Source organism: Temnothorax longispinosus, unplaced genomic scaffold, assembly GCF_030848805.1.
Source record: "Temnothorax longispinosus isolate EJ_2023e unplaced genomic scaffold, Tlon_JGU_v1 HiC_scaffold_20, whole genome shotgun sequence".
Classification (NCBI taxonomy): domain Eukaryota; kingdom Metazoa; phylum Arthropoda; class Insecta; order Hymenoptera; family Formicidae; genus Temnothorax; species Temnothorax longispinosus.
Window position 1 is genome coordinate 318,289 of NW_027270014.1, and position 20,907 is coordinate 339,195.

Below are 20,907 nucleotides of genomic sequence, written 5' to 3' on the forward strand. Positions count from 1 at the left end.
TCTTTTGAAGTGCGACGAAGACGAGTCATATTGCATGGTAAATGACGAAGATGTTATTTTCGATGATGAAACGGTGAAAAAAGGAGAGACTGTTCGGTTCTATTACAACAAGAAACAATATACTGGAACTGTCCTTATGTTCTCAGGTTCGTTATTCCTTATTTGTATTAATTGTTCTTATAATTTGATAACTAGCATGTTAGTACCTGGCCTAACCTATATAACCTAATCTAATCTTTAAAATTTGCACGCTAGAATTTCTTCAGATTTATTTCTTTTTCATGTGTAGATAACCAAGATGCAATTGAAAAAGAGCTGAAGAGATATAAGACAGAATGTAAAATGAAACGAAATAGCAATAAGTCAAAGCATGCCCGTAAAAGATTCGTCGTAAAGAAACCCTGCAATGACAAACTTGTCGGTAAAATGCCAAAAAAGACAACAGAAGAAAAAAAGAAAACAACATATTCTTTTGTAAATACATATATATATTATTTTTTATTTTATTATGTAATTAAATTTAAAGAACGGATGATCTATTTTGAAAATCTTACTGCTTTTCCTAGAGTAAGATTTAATTTCGGGAAAAAATTTTTATATAAAAACAAATATTTATGTTTTTATATGAAAAATTTTTTACAAGGATATCTTATTGTTCTATCCGCAACTTATATTATTTTATAACTGGCTGAAATTTGTCATTTGTCAATTATATCAATATTATAATATATATATCATTATTGTTTTTCCATAAACAGAAAAGTAAAAACATTGAAGAGATGAACATCAGTGACACAAGTGGTAAGAAAAAAAAATAAAAGATTTGGACGAGTCTACGAATTCGTCTCGAAGTCTTTCGACGACATATTCCTCTGACGAAGAGATAAAAGACAGGAAAAGTCCTACTAAGGAAGAACTTGCAAAGTTGTTGGAGGATGCTAATAAAAAAATTGCAAAAATGCAATCATTGGAAGTTAAATCATTACGTATGTATAGAAATATAATCTAAAAATTATTTTACATTTGTTTTTTTACAATTTCTATTTTATATATTTTGTTTATTAACTATATATATATAATTAAAATATAAAATATATTTTATCGTTTTTTTTCGTTTTTTTACTTTAAAATGATAATATACTTATACGCGACAATGACAAAAATCATTAAAATTGAAAATTAATTTAAAATAACGAAACTAGTAGCTGTAGGATTAAAAATGTTTTCTGTATATACGTATTGTATGATTATTACTTGTTATAAATAACGATTTATTTCTCTAAAGACAAATCTGTGATACAATATGATTTATTATGATGTGAAAACCATATCAAATTCATATAATAGAAAATTCAAGAAACAAACATCTTTATATATTTAATTCGTATAAATTTTATCAGAAATTTGGAAATACACTTTTTATTATGTTAGCCGGGTATCGGCTAAGGGGATCGAGTTCCGCTTGCGAGCGAGAAAGGAGTGAATCAACACGTCCGATTTCCAATTTATATCTTTATTGAATAAATGGGCTTGTTCTACACGAGTTGTCTCTTCTTGTTGAGTTCCCGCCTTGCGGTTCGTTTTCAGGAAATCGTAGGTGTTTTGACGCGACTGCTAGCTGTTCTTCGACCGACTGCCTGGCATGCCAATTCGGCGGTCTTTTATAGTCTTGCGACCGAGTCTTGTTGCTAACTCGGGGCTTCCGAGTTAGCGCGGAATTCTCGTTGCCGACGCCTCGCGATGGCCTTCGCGTCAGCGATTTCGGTCGCTCCGGAATCCGCGCTCCGGGTTCCGGTGTCGACTTGCATCGGATGATCGTTCGTCCGATGCAATCGTCAGGAGTTTCGGTGGAAATCATATTCGACTTCTGTCGCTACCTATCGAATTACCTAGTCATTGCGCGCTCGCAACATCCCTCCCCCCGCGGAAAAAGAAAAACGTAGTTTTTCGTTTATTTATGTGCGTTTTTCTCTCCCTTGAGGGGTTACAATCTAAGTTTTTTTTTTTTTTTTTTTTTTCTTACGTTATTGTTGGTATTACAAAGAAAAATTTTTTAGTGGTCCCTTTTTCTCTTTATTACATAAATGACTATGATTATGATGCTTATTATTATTGCAATTATGGTCGTGGAGCCTATAGGGTATATAATATGCTTGGTTGGTTATTTTCCACTTCTTTTTTTTATCTCTTCTAGACTCATACTTAATTTTACTAATTCTGTCGGGTCTTTGATTATCTGTTCTAAATGTATTTCTTTATCAGAATCTACTTTATTGTTTATTGTTATGCTTTTTTCTACTGAGCCTGTTGCATTAAACTCTGGTAAATATATTTTTACGTTTTTATTATATACTCGGTTTTGGGTCTCTAAATACATATCCGGTGTGTTTAGTTTGCAACTGTCGCGTAATGTAATTTTTCCGGTTCTTTCTATTTTTACTTTATTTTCTGGTAATCCTGGTAAAACTTTATCGGTTGTTCTTGGAGTGGAAAATAACCATGTCTGCGGTTCGGATACTGCAATCCAGAGTGTTACATTTGAAATTATGTGACGCTGTTTTCGGCTTTCCATATATCTAGACGTTTTTACATAGAGTTGTACTTCGGTCGGCGCATTCGGAGTTATAAAATAGACAGGGAGATTTTGGGCGCAAGTGAATTTGGTATTATCTCGCGTACATTCATTTAAATCGCTTTCTTTTAGAATTATATAATTGTGATTTTCTCGATTTATTCCTAATAGGGTGTGAGAAGGTTCTAGGAGTGTGAAAACATTATGGTCATTGTGTATTGGTACAGGTGTGATTCTTATAATTTCGTATGTTGGGTACGCTATCAATGGGCACAGAAGAATAGTGTATATGTTCGAGTTATCCTAATACGCGTTTACATTTAGGTACTTTTGGATAGAATTCCAGTTTTCGGCTTGTATTTTGAATGGAAAATTCAATCTCCTGTCTATGTGTGCGGTCGCTTCTCTTAGTTCTATGATTATTTTTTCGATCGGGAGTGCGCGCGTTAATAAAATATTGTGATTTGCGTGAGTCAGGTAGTCTGTAATGTCGTTTATGTCTGTCGTGAGGTCATTCAAAATAGCGTTTAATACTAATAGTTGTTCGATTTTTTCGTAATATATGCCGGGCTCGGCAGTGAACGTTATCATCTCGTACGGTAGTTGCTCTGATTTTGTTTCATTTGCGAGGTGTAGGATGATAGTTAGCCTGTAATGTGAATAAGTTCTTGGAGATATTCTACTTATCTTTTACTTTATGCTGACTTAATCCGTCAGCGAGAGTCGTTTCTTTCAAGTAGCGCGTTTCGCGTTAGTCCACTGCTGCCTTTCGAGTGGTACTATATGTTTGAATTGTGGAGTGCATATAATAAAATAAAAAAATGAGGTGCTTTAGATGCGATAGATATTTCGCGCCTTCGACGTGCGATGCGTGCCTACGCACGTATTGGCTGGAAGTAGCTCGAGCTCCTCGAGCCCAGGTTGCAGAGCCTGAATCGCCTGACTCGCCGCCTCCGCCCTATGAGGATGCGATTCAGCAGGACATGCGGGTGGCTCAGGCTTCCCGCGCCCTTCCGCCTCCTTCATATATCGAGGCGATTCGGGAGGAAGTGTCCCCCCTGCGGGTATTTGTGAATGTGAACACGGGAGCGCGGGAGGTCACCCGTGGTTTTCGACGAATTTTAACCACTAGGTGAGTACTTGTTAAATTTCTCTCTCTTTTTTTTTTTTTTTTTTTTTTGCTTTACCCGTGTGCTTTTTATTCTTCGACTAACGCTTTCAATCGGTTCGCGTGAACACGTAGCGTCTTCCGTTTAATTTTGATTGTGTAATTTACGTCGTTGTGCTTTTCCAAAATTACATACGGTCCTACCCATTGCGAGTCGAGCTTCTTTGAGCGGCCTCGTCGTATTGTTTCGTCATAAAGTAGTACTTTATCGCCTACTTTGAAGGTTGCCTTTTTGCTTTTTTTATCGTATTGTAATTTTGATTTTGCTTTTTCATCTTTCGTGTTTTCTTTCGCGATTTGATTCGCTGCACGGATCCGTTCTCGTAGTTCTTTTGCATAATCTTCATATGAATATGTCAATTTCGGCGGTTTTGTTAAGGCCGTTGGTAGGTCAGGTCGGTGCCCGTAAACTAATTCAAATGGCGTGAACCCGGTAGTAGAGTGTGGCGTCGTATTATATGTAAACATCGCGTAAGGGAGCCATTCGTCCCAGTCGGTTTGGTCTTGATTTATATAATGTCTCAGGTATTCGGCGAGAGTGCGATGCGATCTCTCTAGTGCGCCGTTACTCTCAGGGTGGTACGCCGTTGTTTGAATCTTCTCAATTTTTAATAATTTGCACGTATTTTTGAACATTTCGCTCGTAAAGTTCGTGCCCTGATCCGTGAGAATTTTCTCCGGAATTCCGTGTTCTAACACAATTTTTGTTACGAATTCTTTGGCGATGGTTTTGGCTTCCTGATTTTCAATCGGTATCGCCTTACTAAATTTTGTTAAATTATCCTGAAACGTCAGAATGTATTTGTTTCCTTGATTTGTAATTGTTAACGGACCGACGATGTCGAGAGCGCATTTTTCAAATGGTCGTTCTGGCGTGTCCGTGATGACCATTGGCATCTTCGTTTTTCTGCTTAGTTTATTTTTCTGGCAGTATTCGCATCTGCCGATGTAAGTCTCGACATCTTTTGTTATACCTTTCCAATCGTGTTGTAGTCGGATTCGGTCTAAAGTGCGTGTGACTCCTTGGTGCCCTCCGATAGGCGAGTCGTGATACTCGTATAGTATCTGTTTCTTTTCCTCCTCCGAGTATTCTCGGGGCGCATGTTCTTCTCCTTGCTGTATTGTGTGCACAGCTGACGCCTCTGTTATCGGGTTACGGCTCAATGCGTCGGCGTTTAGGTTGCTCTTCCCTGACTTGTGTATGATTTCATAATCATACTCCTCTAATTTGAGCCTCCATCTAATTAATCTTGAACCGGGGTCGGTAACATTGAATAACCAGATCAATGGTTTGTGATCGGTTATTATTTTAAATCTAACGCCATAAAGATAGGGGCGAAAATGCTTGACTGCCCACACGATGGCTAGCAGTTCTTTCTCCGTCGTATTATAATTCTGTTCCGCTTTGCATAATACGCGGCTGGCGTACGCTATCGGTCGGTCTTGGCCGACTACTCCCTGTGAGAGGATAGCTCCTATAGCGAAATCTGACGCGTCTGTCGTCACGATAAATTCCTTATTAAAGTCGGGATAATTTAACACCGGCGCGGTTGTTAATTTTTCCTTTAATAATTCAAACGCGTTTTGCTGCTCTATTGACCAAATAAATTTTTCCCCTTTCCTAGTGAGCTTGGTCAGTGGCTTGGCTAGTTTCGAAAAATTTTCGATGAATTTTCGGTAGTACCCGGCTAGGCCTATGAACGACTGAATGTCTTTCAGTTTTTTAGGAGTCGGAAACTCTTTTACAGCTATTAATTTCGACGGGTCCGGCGAGATTCCTTTTTCCGAAATCACGTGACCCAGGTACACGACTTCTTTACGTAGAAATGCACATTTGCTCGGTTTCAACTTTAAGTTGTATTTTCGAAGCCTGAGTAGCACGTCTATTATTCTTCTGATATGTTCCGTTAGCGTCGCCCCGTATATGACGATGTCGTCGATATACACGAAACATCTCAGCCCTAGCAGGCCGGCCAGCACCGCGTACATTAGCCGCTGAAATGCTGCCGGTGCGTTTTTCAGACCAAAAGGCATGCGATTAAATTCAAAGTGCCCATCCGGAGTGGAGAAGGCTGTTTTGCCTTTGTGGTCTTTATGCATGGGGATTTGGTGATACCCCGAAGCCAAATCTAAAACGGTAAAGTATTTCGCGTTACCTAATTGGTCTAAAATGTCGGTTATGTTCGGCATGGGGAAAGAATCTCCCATGGTGAAATCATTCATTTTCCGAAAATCAATAACCACGCGAAATTGCACTTTTCCGGATGCGTCCGGTTTTTTAAGAACGACTATTATCGGTGCGTTCCAGTGACTCGTGCTCGGGCTGATTATGCCGTCTTCGAGCATCTTTTCTATTTGCTTTTTCACTTCGGCCTTATGCTTCTCGGGTAACCGATATGGTTTCACATTCACGGGCGCGCTACCTGGCCGGATATTTATCTCGTGCTCTATTGCGGTAGTCGCGCTTAAATGGTCGCCGTCTATATAGAACACATCAAAGTAATCATCGCAAATTTGTTCTACGGCTGCTCGCTCTTCGGCGTTCAAGTGATCGAGCTGTACTTGCTCGCGTACTTTCTTTTGTCGTTCGGCGATGGTCTCGCGCTCGTCGCTCGAGCGTAACGAGAGAACGTCCGCGGTGTCGGGCGGCGGCAGGTCTTCTAAAGTTACATGTGGAGTGAGTATCTCCACGGGCTTGTCCGTCACATTCAATACGCTAATCGGACATTTAAATCCGACGGGCTGCACTAGGCAATGCCCGATAAAGACCCCTGGGGCAGGTTCGCCGCTCCGCACAATGCCGACACGATTATGATCGGTGACGGCTTCCACGATTGTTTCGCTATGTGGCGGAAGTTTTACCTTGCGAAAAGGTCGGAGCTTAAAGGAAGCTGAGCCGATTTTTAATCGCTTTTTCGAATTTGAAATATCCGCTTTGTGTTTTGAGAGGAAGTCGTTTCCTAAAATGCCTTCATATTCCATGGGAAAATTATCTTTCACCACGTACATCGTGTGGCGAATTTTTTTATCTCCGAGATTCACAGTGGCTTTTATCTTCCCTATCGTGTGAATCTGGTGTCCGGTCACGCCGATTAGCGCTAACCGTTCTTCCTTCACCATCGCTTTCGCTTTCAAATTTCCCACTTTTATTAACGTGAGTGTTGCGCCTGAATCTAATAACAGGTCCATTTCTCCTTTCTCTGCCTCCTGTACGGGCAGCGTCACTAAGTCTAGCGGGCCTTCCTCGTGCTTCTTGCTTATCTGTGCAACACGATACGTCTCGGCGGCGCGCGCCTTATTCCTTTTAGGCTTCTCATCCTCCTCGCTGCTACTGCGAGAGGATGTTTCTTCGCTAGATTCTTGCGTCCTCGTCTTTCTGACGGTACTCACGGGCGTTTTCTTAACTGCTTCCGTTTTCGTTCGGCGCGGTCGCTCGGGTTTTGGTCGTCCGTTTAACGACCAGCACTCGTCGCGCTTGTGCCCTGCCTTCTTGCAATACGAGCACTCTATCGTGTTAATGCTAGACTTCTCGGCTTTCGGCAATGCATATCTGTTAGCGGGTCGGCTCGCACGGCAATCTCGCGCGTAATGACCGTTTTTTCCGCACTTGTGGCATTCTACCGTTTTCCCTGCGGTTCGCGCATTTATCGCGGGATATTTATTCCTTGCCGTTGCCGGTGCGTTCCGCGGGGAGGGGCCTTTAACTCTCTCCTCCGCGCTGGCGCCTGTTATCGCTTCTTGCAGGCTCTGGTATCGCTGCGCTCTCACTAACAATTTTATGTCATCATGTAATCCAATTTGAAAATTATGCAGCGCTTGAATTTTGATATTATCTAGTATGGCCTTTTGCTGTTCTTGCGTATGACCTTTGCCCTCTTCCATTGCTTCGTAAAGCTCGCGGGCTAATTTCTCGACGCGCCTACCGAAGTCTTGCGCGCTCTCGCCTGGCTTTTGCGTTAACGAGTTAAATTCGAGCTGCAGATGCGTCATGCAGCGTTTCCCTAGATATTCTGACTCGAGCTCGCGCTTCAATTGGTCAAAATCGCGTATGTCGCGTGTATCGAAGTCCGTCATTGCCTTCCCTTTAAATTTCGTGCACAGAATAGCTTCGAGTAGCATCGACTCGTCGGTCGGCTGTATATTTTTCATGGCGTACGTGCTAGCGTTTATGAACTCTCGGACGCGTTCTCGCGAATCTCCATTGATCTCGGGTATCATTGCTCGCGCTTCCTTAAGGCTGAGGTACCCGGTAACTAGACCCGGTTGGTTCCGGACGTCGCTACGCGTTCGTCCGTATGTGATATCCAGCGGGCCCTGGCTGTGTACGCGACGGTCTCGCGTGTCGGAATCGTATGTGGCGGATTCCATCCGGCCTACGCGATTCTGCAATTCGCGAAAAGCGCGAAGGAGTTCGGCTGATCGGTCAAATTCCGTAGCCTCGATGCGGTCCATGCGTTCTTGCATGTCGCGCATTAGATTAATTAAATCGGTAATTACAACGTCCTGGGCTCTCAACTCGGATCGCGTCGGCTCTGGGGCCTGAGGTCGCCTGGCGGGCGGCCCATTTTGCGCCATTTCGGTGGCGGCCTGTTCGGACACTCTAGATGGGTCCGGATTTTCCTCGCGGTTCTCTCGGCTTGGAGTCGCGTTTCCTGTCTGACTCATTTTGAGAGCTTTAGGCGTATAGTCCTCCTCGTTAGGATCAAATACGTCGGTGTCGTATGAAGTGAGGGAAAATTCTCCTCGTTGTGGCACGTGGCTTGGCGTGACGTCGGGGACGTCTGTCAGTGAGTCAGTCGGAGTCGGTCGCTCTGTATTATTATCGCGGTGTTCGCGTTCGCCTGTTACGCTTACGTCTACTTCGTCGAACGGAAACTCGCGTTCTATGACAACGTTTGGAGATAGCACGGGCGTCTCTTCCTCGGCAAAACGCGAATCTAAATTTTGTCGAACTTGATCTAATCCGTCTTGCTCAGCGGGCCGGTCTAACCCTTCGCTTTCAGCGGGCCGGTTCACCCCTTCGCTTTCAGCGGGCCGGTTTAACCCTTCGCTTTCGGATCGCGTCGCACTCACCGGGTTAACTAGATTACGCGAAGCGCGGTGCGCGGACTCGCTATGGACGAACGACGTTTGTCGGACGGGCGTCTGTCGGTTCGGGTCGTCCGACATCTACTTAGCGCTCGCGGATATAATAAATTTCGCACTTACAATATCGCCGCGAATCGCATGTTGCTGCCTGTCTGCATCGCCTGGTCGTCGGGCCGCTTCGCTGCTTGGCTGCGTCCCTGTCGTCGCTGCGTCCCTGTTGCGCTGCTATGCTGCTTCGCTGTGTCCCTGCGTCGTCGCTCGGGCCGGTGATGCCGTGCGGTAGGTCGTGGCCGTCTCAGGTGTCACTTCTGCACTCGCGGCTGCTACCGTCTCTTAGCTCGCGTCTTATCTGACTTTTCCTTTCCGGGATGCGTTGCCTCCCTTATTAATTGAACTTGGTCTGTTTCAGACGTGAGATGGCGATGTGGGCTGGTCCTTCCTCGCAAGATGGCTGAAACGTAATCCCACCGCTGCCACCAAATTGTTAGCCGGGTATCGGCTAAGGGGATCGAGTTCCGCTTGCGAGCGAGAAAGGAGTGAATCAACACGTCCGATTTCCAATTTATATCTTTATTGAATAAATGGGCTTGTTCTACACGAGTTGTCTCTTCTTGTTGAGTTCCCGCCTTGCGGTTCGTTTTCAGGAAATCGTAGGTGTTTCGACGCGACTGCTAGCTGTTCTTCGACCGACTGCCTGGCATGCCAATTCGGCGGTCTTTTATAGTCTTGCGACCGAGTCTTGTTGCTAACTCGGGGCTTCCGAGTTAGCGCGGAATTCTCGTTGCCGACGCCTCGCGATGGCCTTCGCGTCAGCGATTTCGGTCGCTCCGGAATCCGCGCTCCGGGTTCCGGTGTCGACTTGCATCGGATGATCGTTCGTCCGATGCAATCGTCAGGAGTTTCGGTGGAAATCATATTCGACTTCTGTCGCTACCTATCGAATTACCTAGTCATTGCGCGCTCGCAACAATTACTTTTAACATTTTTCTGTAAAAACTCATTTTATACATAATAATTGGAATCCCATCAAATTCATAAAAATTGAAGAGATAAAACATGTACGTGTTTTATAATAATTAGTCAGAAATTTTAAAATACTCTTTTTTTATATTTCTTAACAAACATGATTACTAAAAACATAACTATATATAAACTTTTTTCGTATACTGGCTTGTTTTTATGACAAATTAAAAATAATTCTATATGTTTGAAAACGCGATGAGACATTGAGGAGAAAAGGGTGAATGTTGCCATCTATGATATTTCATAAAAAGTACTAGCAATTTTGTAAACTCACTTCAGTTAGCGAATCTAGTTCCCTAGAAAAATTGTATAGCGTAAAGCGCTAGAGGCGCGACGTATCGATATTCAATTCATGTAATTGCCGCGTGAAGAAGAAAGCGCGCGTGCATGCACAAGCTTGCGGCCCGGGCAACCGGCGTTATTCGTTTCTTGTTTATCAATAAGTGAAGACATGTTTCTGACTTTCTGCCGTATAATCTGAATTCGGTATTATATTAATGTGAGTCGTTCTAACGATAAGTTGTGAAACTCTATGAAATCGATTGAGAAGTACGAGAGGATCCGAGGGACTGTAATGAGAAGTACGAGAAGATCCGAGGGATTGTAATTGACGCACGGCAGGACTAGGGCTCGATTTCATTCTCAAACGTGTGAGAGATCGACGCCATTACTCCGTTTCTTGATGATGACGATGACGGCATAAGATTGACGCCATTACTCCGTTTCTTGATGATGACGATATGATATAAATAAATGAAAAGGAAACGACTCTTCTAGAAGTGCTTCCACACACGGTGGACACTAGTAATCAGGTAACTCTTAGATTTCTGATAGAAGCCATCGATCACGACTAAGATAAAGATTGTCGGAAAAGTCTACAATCTACTCGATCTTTGGTTTCAGAAATCTCGAGAGATCTACCGTCCAGTAAAGGACGTTTAAAAGGCTTCCGCGCTCCAGCGAAGCATTTATTGACCGGAACGATAATCGTTCTTTTCACTTGAGTACTCAAGATATTTATTTACGGGTTGCAACCATTTTTTTGACTGTTCATTCGTGCTATTTCATTTTGGCCAAGTAAAGTAAATTATGTAAGCTTACGACACGTTTAATTCTATTTTGTGTGATAGTTAATTTCACATATTTATTTATACATATTTGCGAAGAGATTCATTTGTTTAATCAATACGAATTAATGCGTCAAATGTTTAAGATAAGATGTATATTGCTTCAATTGTTCTGAACAAGATTCGCCATAAAATTCAACGCTCATTTATTCAGAAATTATATTCAACGGTGTAACACACAATACATCGATTCATATGAAATACTTTAAATCTTCGTTGCGTTTTCATGAATCGATGTTGAATTAATGCGTTTAATAAAGATTATTATTTAACGCATTATTCACTTATAAAAATTTATGTGTATGATTATTTTGGTACATTATTAATTATGATATCATTTTCTTGTCATGTCTAATAGTCTTTTCAGTGATTAAATAATTTAAAGATACGTTTAAATATATCATATCATATTAATTCTTTCGTTATAATTACCTTGTAATATATTATTATTTTACATTTCAAGTTTCAAATTAATATCATACAGTCAACTAATGTTTATATTCCTGTCATTGAACGGACTATTACAATGTGAATTATATATTGTTTCTTGATTAATATGATTATTGAATTTTGCCATAATGGTTTATGAATACGATTGAAAATTATCCTGCTATATTCTAAATATATTTTATTTTGTCAACAATTAAAACTCAGTGTTTCCTTCACCGCCATAGCCCACGATCTATACGGGTTGTGTACACTATAAAAAATGAAATATGTAATATAGGTTTTTACACAAAGAATTAAGTGTAAGCATAATACTTAGGTCGGTATTTATAGTTGGTTCTTATATTTAAGAACGTCTTATAAGTACGATCTTATTAAGATGTCATCAACCAATCACAGAGCCGTATTAGCATCTTAAAACATTTATACTTTTGAGACGGTCTTGAAATAAGATTCGTCTATGAATACCGGCCTCCATAAAAAATTACGAAAATTGTTGGTAAATGTGTTTATTTATGTAAATATTTTTTAATAGCATATAACAATACGAATACCGAATCCCAGAAACGATAACTTGTAGATGTAGACGATGAAACAATAGCATATAACAATACGAATACCGAATCCCAGAAACGACAACTTGTAGATGTAGACGATGAAACCGCTAGCGTTGCAAGTGAAAATGAGGGAAAACAGGAGTTAATAAAAGATCATCCTATTCAAAGCCCAAGTAATTTTAGCGACCATGAAGTCCAAAATTATTATTACAACGATGAGCAACTTTTTGGCCCCGATTGGGTAAACGATAAAGTAAGCTTTACTGCATTTTATATAAATATTTTATTGCAGTTTTCTACTATATATTTTATTAATATATAAATTAAAACAACATTCAGACCGAAATTTAAAAAACACAATTTTTTATTTTATTCACAATAAGTTGAAAAAGGTACTCCTTCATAATACGTACGTATATTACTTTTTTATTACATCTAGATGGTTTTATTAGAAAATAATATTTTTTGCAAAAGACGAATGCTAGAAGCTGCTCTTTCAACGGCGAAAAAAGCATCGCATCTCGTTCGGCAATTAATACCTGCTGTTTTTAAACCCGAGGCAATCGTTACATCAACGCTGAAAGGTCAAAGTCCCAGAATGACAAAACAGCAAAATCCGGTACAAGTGGACTGTTTACAAGGTGTTGCAAAAGACGCCATAATTGGTGTGTAAATAATTTCATATCAATACATATTATATTAAATAACAATATAAAAGTGTGACGTATACATTAAAAAGAAGTTTATTATACTTACAAAAAATATAAGTTTTATATGAAAGCTAGGTATCGTTTTATGATTTACAGTTTTTTCGATAATGTATGGCCAAAAGAAAAGTTGGCCTAAACAGAGTGTAAAAGAAATCGAACAAGCGATGACGCAGAAGGTCGGAGAACTAAAAAGACAAGCAGCAAAAAATAAAACTATTTAAAGAAAAATAAGTTTTTACATTTGACTATTCTACATTTTTATTATATATTTTTAATATTTTTCGTACGTATGAATATTTCATGCTAAATATGCCTCATTTTGAATATCTGATTTTGTTCAAATTCTACTACTACTATAATATTATATAGTCTGTACTTTTAATATATTGTATGGGTTCATTTATTTTGATTTCAATTTTCTTTTTTTTTAAGTTTATAAATAATGCTAAATGATTCCTACGTCATATATACATGCATACATATATATATTATATATAAAGGTTACAAAACCGGTGTGTAATATTATAATCGTGATATTAAATATATATGTATAATACACCGTGTAAACATATAGAATATAAGTATATTAATAAATAATATTTGCTACATATATACATATATTATTTCTAATTATTTTATTACAGCCCGCGAAAAAATAAAAGAGATCTGAATAGACTTGAGCAGATCTCATCAGATCCAATCCACTCATTGTCAGATCTGGTTTGATCAAAATATTGGCCCTATCTGATCAGATTCAATCAGACATGAGTAGATCTGATCCGTTTCTAGCAGACAGAGTCAGATATGCTAAAATAGAACAATCTATTTTATATCTGCTCGGATCTACTCATGTCTGATTGGATCTGATCAGATAGGGCCAATATTTTGATCAAACCAGATCTGAGTGGATTGGATCTGGTGAGATCTGCTCAAGTCTGTTCAGATCTCTTCCATTTTTTCCTGGGTTGCAATGCTCGCAATATACAAAGGTAGATTTGATGCTGCAAACCCTTAAGTTTATGAATGTAAGACAGAGGCTAATGTACAATGTGTGTATTTTTATTTTTAAGATAGTAAGAGGCATAATGCCAAAACACTTAAGTAATAGGATAGAAATAGTAAGAGATGTGAGTGGACGGCAAACGAGGCAGGCTGAGAATATTAGAATTTAATATCGCAGGACGAGAAGCGCACAGAAAAGTCTATTTTACGAAGGTTTGAATATGTACAACGCCCTACCGATAAAAATTAAGCAATGCGAGAGAATTGTACCATTTAAACGTAGGTTAAGAGAATATATTACCTCATGTAGAGGAATTAATTTAAGGATATTGTATGTAAAAAATAGGCGAGAAGGCTAATAAACTTCAATCAATCAATCCCTCTCTTCCTCTCTCCCTCTCCCTCTTTCCCTCTCTCCCTCTCTGCCTCTCTGCCTCTCTCCCTCTCCCCCTCTCCCCTTCTCCCCCTCTCAACCTCTCCCCCTCTCCCCCTCTCTCCCTCACTCCCTCTCTTCCTCTCTCCCTCTCCTCTCTCCCTCTCTCCCTCTCCCTCCCTCCTCTCCCTCTCTCTCTCTCTCTCTCTCTCTCTCTCTCTCTCTCTCTCTCTCTCTCTCACTCTCTCTCTCTTTCTCTATGGATAATACATAGGATGAAAGGAAAATTAAATTTTATATCTGTCCCGTTGTAATGCATGTATGGCGTTTATGTAAAAAATATAATAAATTATGTAAAATAAAATTTGTCACAATACAATTCCATAAATTATTGCTATTATTTATTATATTGAACTTCGGGGGGTCGTTGGAGCGGTCGGATGGATTGGAGGTGAGAGGTGAGAAAAAGGAGTATTGCGGAAGAGGCGAGGCAGGAGGATGGGAACAGAGCAGAGGTAAGGACGGAGGAAGAGGGGAGGAGGCCGGGAAAATGGAGGAGGCCCCGAGGGAGAGGTGGATGGAGCACGAAACGGGAATTTCGGAGGGAAGAATTTAGAGGTTAGAGCAGGAAGAAGGAAGGATAAAGGGGTGGGGACGGCAGAAGAGGACAAATGACTCGACGGGAAGGAGGGGGGTGCTTGGCGCGTGCGCTAGCGGCGGGACGGAGCCATGGCGATAGGTTGGGGAGGGGCGCGGCTGGGATCGAAACGGCGTGGGGTGTCGGCCGCTTTGAAGAGAGGGTTGGCACCACTGCGGGGCGTCGAGGGCAGTGCGGGGAAACTTAGAGTCGCAAGTGCGGGCCGTGGCGGGGGATGTAGATGGCGCACGGGAGAGCGAAGGAAGGGCCGGGTCCGCACGATAGCGAGAAATCGATAGCAAGAAATCGATAGGATCGATAGATCGAGAAGGGGTGCAAGCGAGGAAGACGAGCACGCGGTAGCAGCAAGGCATAGTGAGCTTGTTGGTAGTACGGGTAGCGGTAGAAGACGAAAGTTGAGGAAGAATAGTAGAGGGAAGCAAGCGGAGAGCGTAGAAAGACTTGGTGGTGAAAGGGGAGTAAAATTAAGGTAAAAGCGAAAAAGGTAAGCGCGATAGAGCGGAGGGTGTGAAGAGAATATGAGAGGGAACCAGAGGAAGGCAGACGAAAGGAAATAATTCCAAATGGTAAAGTTAACCTGCACGTGTTTTAGATAGCCCGGGATAGCCTGCTGCAATAGATCATGTGTGGCTTTGGGTAGCATCTCATTAATATATATATTCTTATCAGAGTTATTGCCACACACCTCACGCTGCTTAAGCACCCGCTTTGCACGCTTCTTAGAAATTATAGTGTCACGGACAGCACCAGAGGCCAGGGTAACCACAAGCGATCCCGTATCACCAACATTCGAGGAACGGCCAGGTGCTGCTGGCTGCGGTTTCCTTGCCATAGTTCTAACATCAAGAACATGACAAGAGAGACTCCGAATGTCAAGGACACTAAACATATTGCTAACTAGTTTGGATGGAGTGATCGAAAGCGCCGCCGGTACTCCGGAAATAACCAACCTATTCTCGTCTCCAGTTCGCGGGACAGACTGGGTAGTCTTTAACACTTGAATATCGCGCACCAGAGAGGAACTCTCCTGCTCCAGTTTGGCGATACACAGGGTGTTGTTAGCAACCGTTTCCGCAATACAATTCAGCCTGCTCAGTTTTTCATTAATCTCCTTGTTTGTTTTCCGCTGATCTTCCATAAAAGCTGAGAATTTAGCATCTAAATCCCTAATTTGCACATAGACGACGCAACAGCTCATTAGTTGTGATGTCAGTTCGTGATTGAGTGCCAGTGCCCGTGCCCGCAGGAGTTGCCATGTTTGCAAAATCAAATCGCGCGGTATCATCCACCTCTGGAGTAGAAGGTGTTATTAATGAGGTAGATAACGATTTGCAACAAGTATCCGCGTACTTATTGTTAGTAATGGCATATGGCTTGATACAGCCTGGATAGAACACTCTTCTGCACTCGCACTCAACCAATGTATCGCAATCGACTTTTACATCTGGCGCATGCGCGTGATTCCATAAGTTGTCGGTAAATACTAGTCGCTTAATACAGTCAAGAGATGCACTTATTACAAGGTAATGTGGCTAGCAAGCGGTGGTTGATCAAGATCACTGTAGATATCACCATTTGAAAGTCGGTCGTAGTATGTGATTCGATATAGCCTTTACTGTCTCAATTATTTTAGAACATATATCATTGAATCTAACTTGCTGCTTTCTATTACTTAAATACAATATAATTTTTTCCAGTACCACTCTTCTTATTCAATACTGATATACTTTTCCCACTAATCTTACCCTATCTATTGTCTCAAACGCTCTCCTGAGATCCAGGAATAACACCCCCACCATTTTTTTCTCCTTAATTATCAACTTCCATTTCTCGATAAAACTTTGAATTGCTGTCTCACACGACTGCTGTTTCCTAAATCCCGATTGGTATTCGCTTATTACTTCATTGTCTTCTAGAAATTTATCCAACTGTTTTTTTATAACTAACTCTAATACTTTTTTCATATATTGGTAACATATTAATCGGTCTATACGCGCTCGCTTTTTTTGGTTTATTCACCTTTGGTATCGGTATTATCGTGGATGTTTTCCATCCTTCTGGAAATTTACCTGTCCTAAGCGAATCATTTATTACCCCTACAAACTCATATTTTATCACAGGTAACACCATTTTCAGTATATCACTATTTATCCCTTCCTCTGTTCCGTTTTTTCGTGGTAGTTCCCTAACAATTTGTTCCAGGTCTTTTGCGCTAATTGGCTCAAAATTTTCCATAATTCCCTTATTCTCAATTACATAAATAGGTCTCCTACCTGTGCCTTTTATCCCCTTATTACTAATAGATTGCACAATGTTACTAATACTTTTACATAATATGTATTAAATTTATCAGCTACATTGCATTCTTCCATGTCTTCTAATATTTCAAAATCTACATTATCGATGTTCTCTGAATCCCTTTGCTCACCCTTAATGAATTCTTTCAAAGTTTTCCACATTTTTGTATGATCGCTCTTATTGTTATTTATCATATTCTCATAATATTCCTTTTTTTTCCCTGATAAGTTTTACTACTGCATTTCTTTCATTCTTGAAATATTCCCAATCCTGCTCCTTACCTGTGCTTATTGCTCTACTGTGAGCCTCATCCCTTCTATCTGCTGCCATTCTAATTTCATCTGAATAACACATTTTTCCTTCTCATACTTTCGGAATCTTAAACTTTTTCTTAGGTGCTACAGTATCCAATACACTTACTATACTATTAACAAATCTCTCCGCTCTTATACTTATATCTAGCCCCTGACCTTGCTCAGTTCTTTCTTCCATTATTCTAAGAAATTCATCTACATTAAATTTACTATAGTCCCTGCCTCTAAATTCTTTATATTTATTTCTCTTTTTATTCATATTAAATTTTACTTTTAGCCATGCATGATCCGTTATTTTAGGTTTCTCATTCACTTGTACCTTTATTTCCCTATTCGAAAAAATTAAATCTATCATCGTTCGACTATCTTTTGTAACTTTCGTTGGACAATCAACATACTGCCTCATCCCTAGGCTTTGCATTACCGTTAATAATTTCTTTGTGTAAAATGAATCTACCATTATATCTATATTAAAGTCTCTTATCATTATACAGTCATACTTTATTATTAAATCTTCAACCGTATCTTCCAAAAATCTTACGAAATCGCCATTTGACGCACTCGGCGAATGATACACTACTGCTATCATACCTTTATACAAATTCTCTCTCATTTCTACCACCATGCACCAACAATTTGACACTATCTTTTTCTTATCAACTATTCTAAATTTAATATCATCCCTTGGAACCGGGTGATAAATCATCCGTTCCAGCGTCGAGTTCCGCTTGCGCCGCAGACGACATCCGACAGCCAATGAGCGTGCAGAGGGCGACAGTGCCGAGAGCGGGCATGACGGAGGCGACGGCGCCGACGACACAGGCGGCCAATGAGGAGCAGGTGAGTAATCTCGAGGACACCGAGATCGCACAAATCCTCGAACAAATTCCACGAGGGGTAGCGAAAGCTATCATCCTTGCCGAAGAAGCCGAACAGCCCGCTGGACCAGGCGAGGTTGACGACGTGGTGGCCAGCCAATCCCCAGCAGCGGAGGAGGTGGTCGAGTCGACGATACCGGAGGACCAATCGCAGCGCACGGAGGCGTAAGCCCGTGGCTGAGAAACCTTTTCGAATGATATTTCGATATATTTTATTATTACTTATTTTCATTTTGATTTTCGTGTATTTTATTGAAAAGTATATTAACGCATGTTAAAGCGAAACGCGACAGAGCGCGAATCTCCGAGCGAGAGTTATTTCATTTTATTTCTATATTTTTAATTATGACAGGTGCAATTGAGCATGTTAGAGATTTACGAATGTTTTCTTTTATTTTTGAGTGATTTATTCATTTTATATAAGTATTAGAGAAATAGCGCGAGATAAGCGTAAAAGATATATGTAAGCGAGCGATTTATTTTACGAACACATTAAAAACAAGACTGACCTATAAAACACGACTGAAATACATTTAAAACACACATTTACCAATCCCAATCATCCTGAGACAGAAAATCCAATATTAAAGTAAAGTAGTTATTAGAGTCGAGTAAAGAGCCAATCAGAGGCCAGAGTCAAAGTTTAAAAGCGATAGATTCGGACAAGTTCCGTATCTTAGTTTTGTCATTTATTTTTGTTTTATTTGCAATAGCGATCATCTGCATACTGTTATTAGCCTATTCACACCGGGTGAAAGCAGAACCTTATTACTTAACGTAGAACGACCAATCAGAGCGATGCAGTTCAAAGAATACATAGTTGTTACATTAATCATCTTTATTCCCATAATAATCTCATTTCCAGACGTACAGACAGTTACAATGATTTTTACACTATACATATTATTAATAAGTATCGAGATCGATCCGCGATTGATCATCGACGAACAATGAACCGTCGGAGTAGAGTTTTGCATGAGAAAGGGCCAATGGAGTCCGAGATAGACGGTTTCACATTTATTCATTTAATATTAAAAGGTTTGACAGCAAAGCAGTCATGTCGAGTCGAGACGATTAATGGGGAGCGATCCAGTCAATTTTTTTAAGATTAGCATTAGTTTCGGTAGATTTATCAGTATCGCACATTCTTGACACAGCGATGGCCAATAGGAACGATTCCTAACATTTTGACTTAATTTTACATGTTTTCAGAATACTTTATGATTTTGCGAGGCCTTCAGCCAATGAGAGCGCGAGGCGCAACCTTTTGAGATAATCGCGACGAACCGACCAATAGGAAGCGAGCGTAGCTCAGCGAAGCGAGACAATGTCGAAACGCGCGAATTTACATTATATAATTATTATTTTATGTTTTCCTGTCGAGACAATTATGTTTAACCATATTTTATTACATGTTATGTATTACCGTATACTCACCGACGCGACGTTGTAATTACCGGTGAGCCAATCACGTCCATTGATTGGGCGAGACGATCCTACGAAACGCGGGTACCTGAAAGGGAAAAGGGGAATTAATAGAATTTGATTCCGGTAAACGAAATACTTACCTGCACTGTCGAGGAACGTCACAATGACCATACAAGGTCACTCGGAACCGTTCCGAGTGACTAGCCGCGAAGATGCACTTTGTGCGTATTGCGACGGCTGGCATTGGTTGCCGCATCGCCGAGACCGAAGCGAGAGCCCTTGTCCGTCGTCCAATCAAATCGCTGTTTCTCTGATCTACCAGAGCTGAGCCAATCACAGCGGCTCAGCACGTGGGAACGATGCGCCGTTTAGAATGGGATCGTGTCGCTCGTCAGCAAGCGATACGATTGGACGAGAGAGGTAGGCGCGCGAGATAGAGTCTGTTCGCGCCAAAATGCGAGTCACCGCGCCGGCGCCAACATCAAAGTGGGGGGACTCTACCCGTTTCTCCCGGACAGTCTACGGTTGAATCTCGAGGCGACAACACGTTGCGCGATATAACTCGGTTCAGTACGACTTATCCCGTGATCGCCTACGATAAGCGCGAACATCCAGCCGTATATTACAAGTACGAGCACGTTCCATATACGCGAAACGACTTTTAGTCGCAATTAGCTCTGAATCGACGGTACTCAGATTCGAGAAGGCTCGTAGCCGGTGATAGCGCGAGTGAACGAGACCGCGATAACGGAGAGACTGTAAACTGTGAAATATTAAATTGTTATTTGTTATAATAAACAAACGAGTCATTATTGGCGACCCCAGTGATAATCCTGTTCCAATATCCGTGAATTACGCAACGCGCAACCAGGGCGTGGCCGACGGCCTTGAACACGTCCGCGGCGTAAAAGACGGCAGCCATTAAGCTGAGAGGAAGGACGGGGCAACGCATACGATTCGGGTTTCTGTATTTAAGCCTGAAAATACAGTGGCGACCGTAATTTCAGCCCAAGTAGTAAGTGGCTAAAACTTAAATTTTTATTGCATTAATCGTTGTTCCGGTCACACTCTAACATATAACAGTACTCCTTCTGTGTTTCTATTTTCAGCATCATATCTAACTATACTATACCCCGGTACATTGACCTTGCAGCCGCGCGCATCACCGGAGATGACCAGGGGACCGAAAGCAGCAAAGGCGAACAGTACCCGAACAGTTGGGTGTAAGAAAGCGACACGGCGTTCCAAGGATGGGAGACGTATC

The 20,907-nt window shown here is 41.1% G+C and overlaps 1 long non-coding RNA gene across 2 annotated transcripts in view; it reads left to right on the forward strand.

Moving 5' to 3' along the window:
• LOC139823859 (uncharacterized) overlaps window positions 1-14,206 on the forward strand; it is a 315,960-nt gene extending 301,754 nt beyond the window's left edge. Inside the window, exons 1-8 of one of the 2 annotated variants that reach the window (XR_011734918.1) lie at window positions 6-146; window positions 290-474; window positions 759-986; window positions 10,402-10,663; window positions 10,755-11,727; window positions 11,961-12,235; window positions 12,422-12,647; window positions 12,789-14,206. This is a non-coding gene — a long non-coding RNA (uncharacterized lncRNA). Of the gene's footprint in view, window positions 1-5; window positions 147-289; window positions 475-758; window positions 987-9,237; window positions 10,664-10,754; window positions 11,728-11,960; window positions 12,236-12,421; window positions 12,648-12,788 lie in introns of those variants that run through there. The other variant, XR_011734917.1, reaches the window with a different exon arrangement.
• Window positions 14,207-20,907: the final 6,701 nt, after the last annotated feature.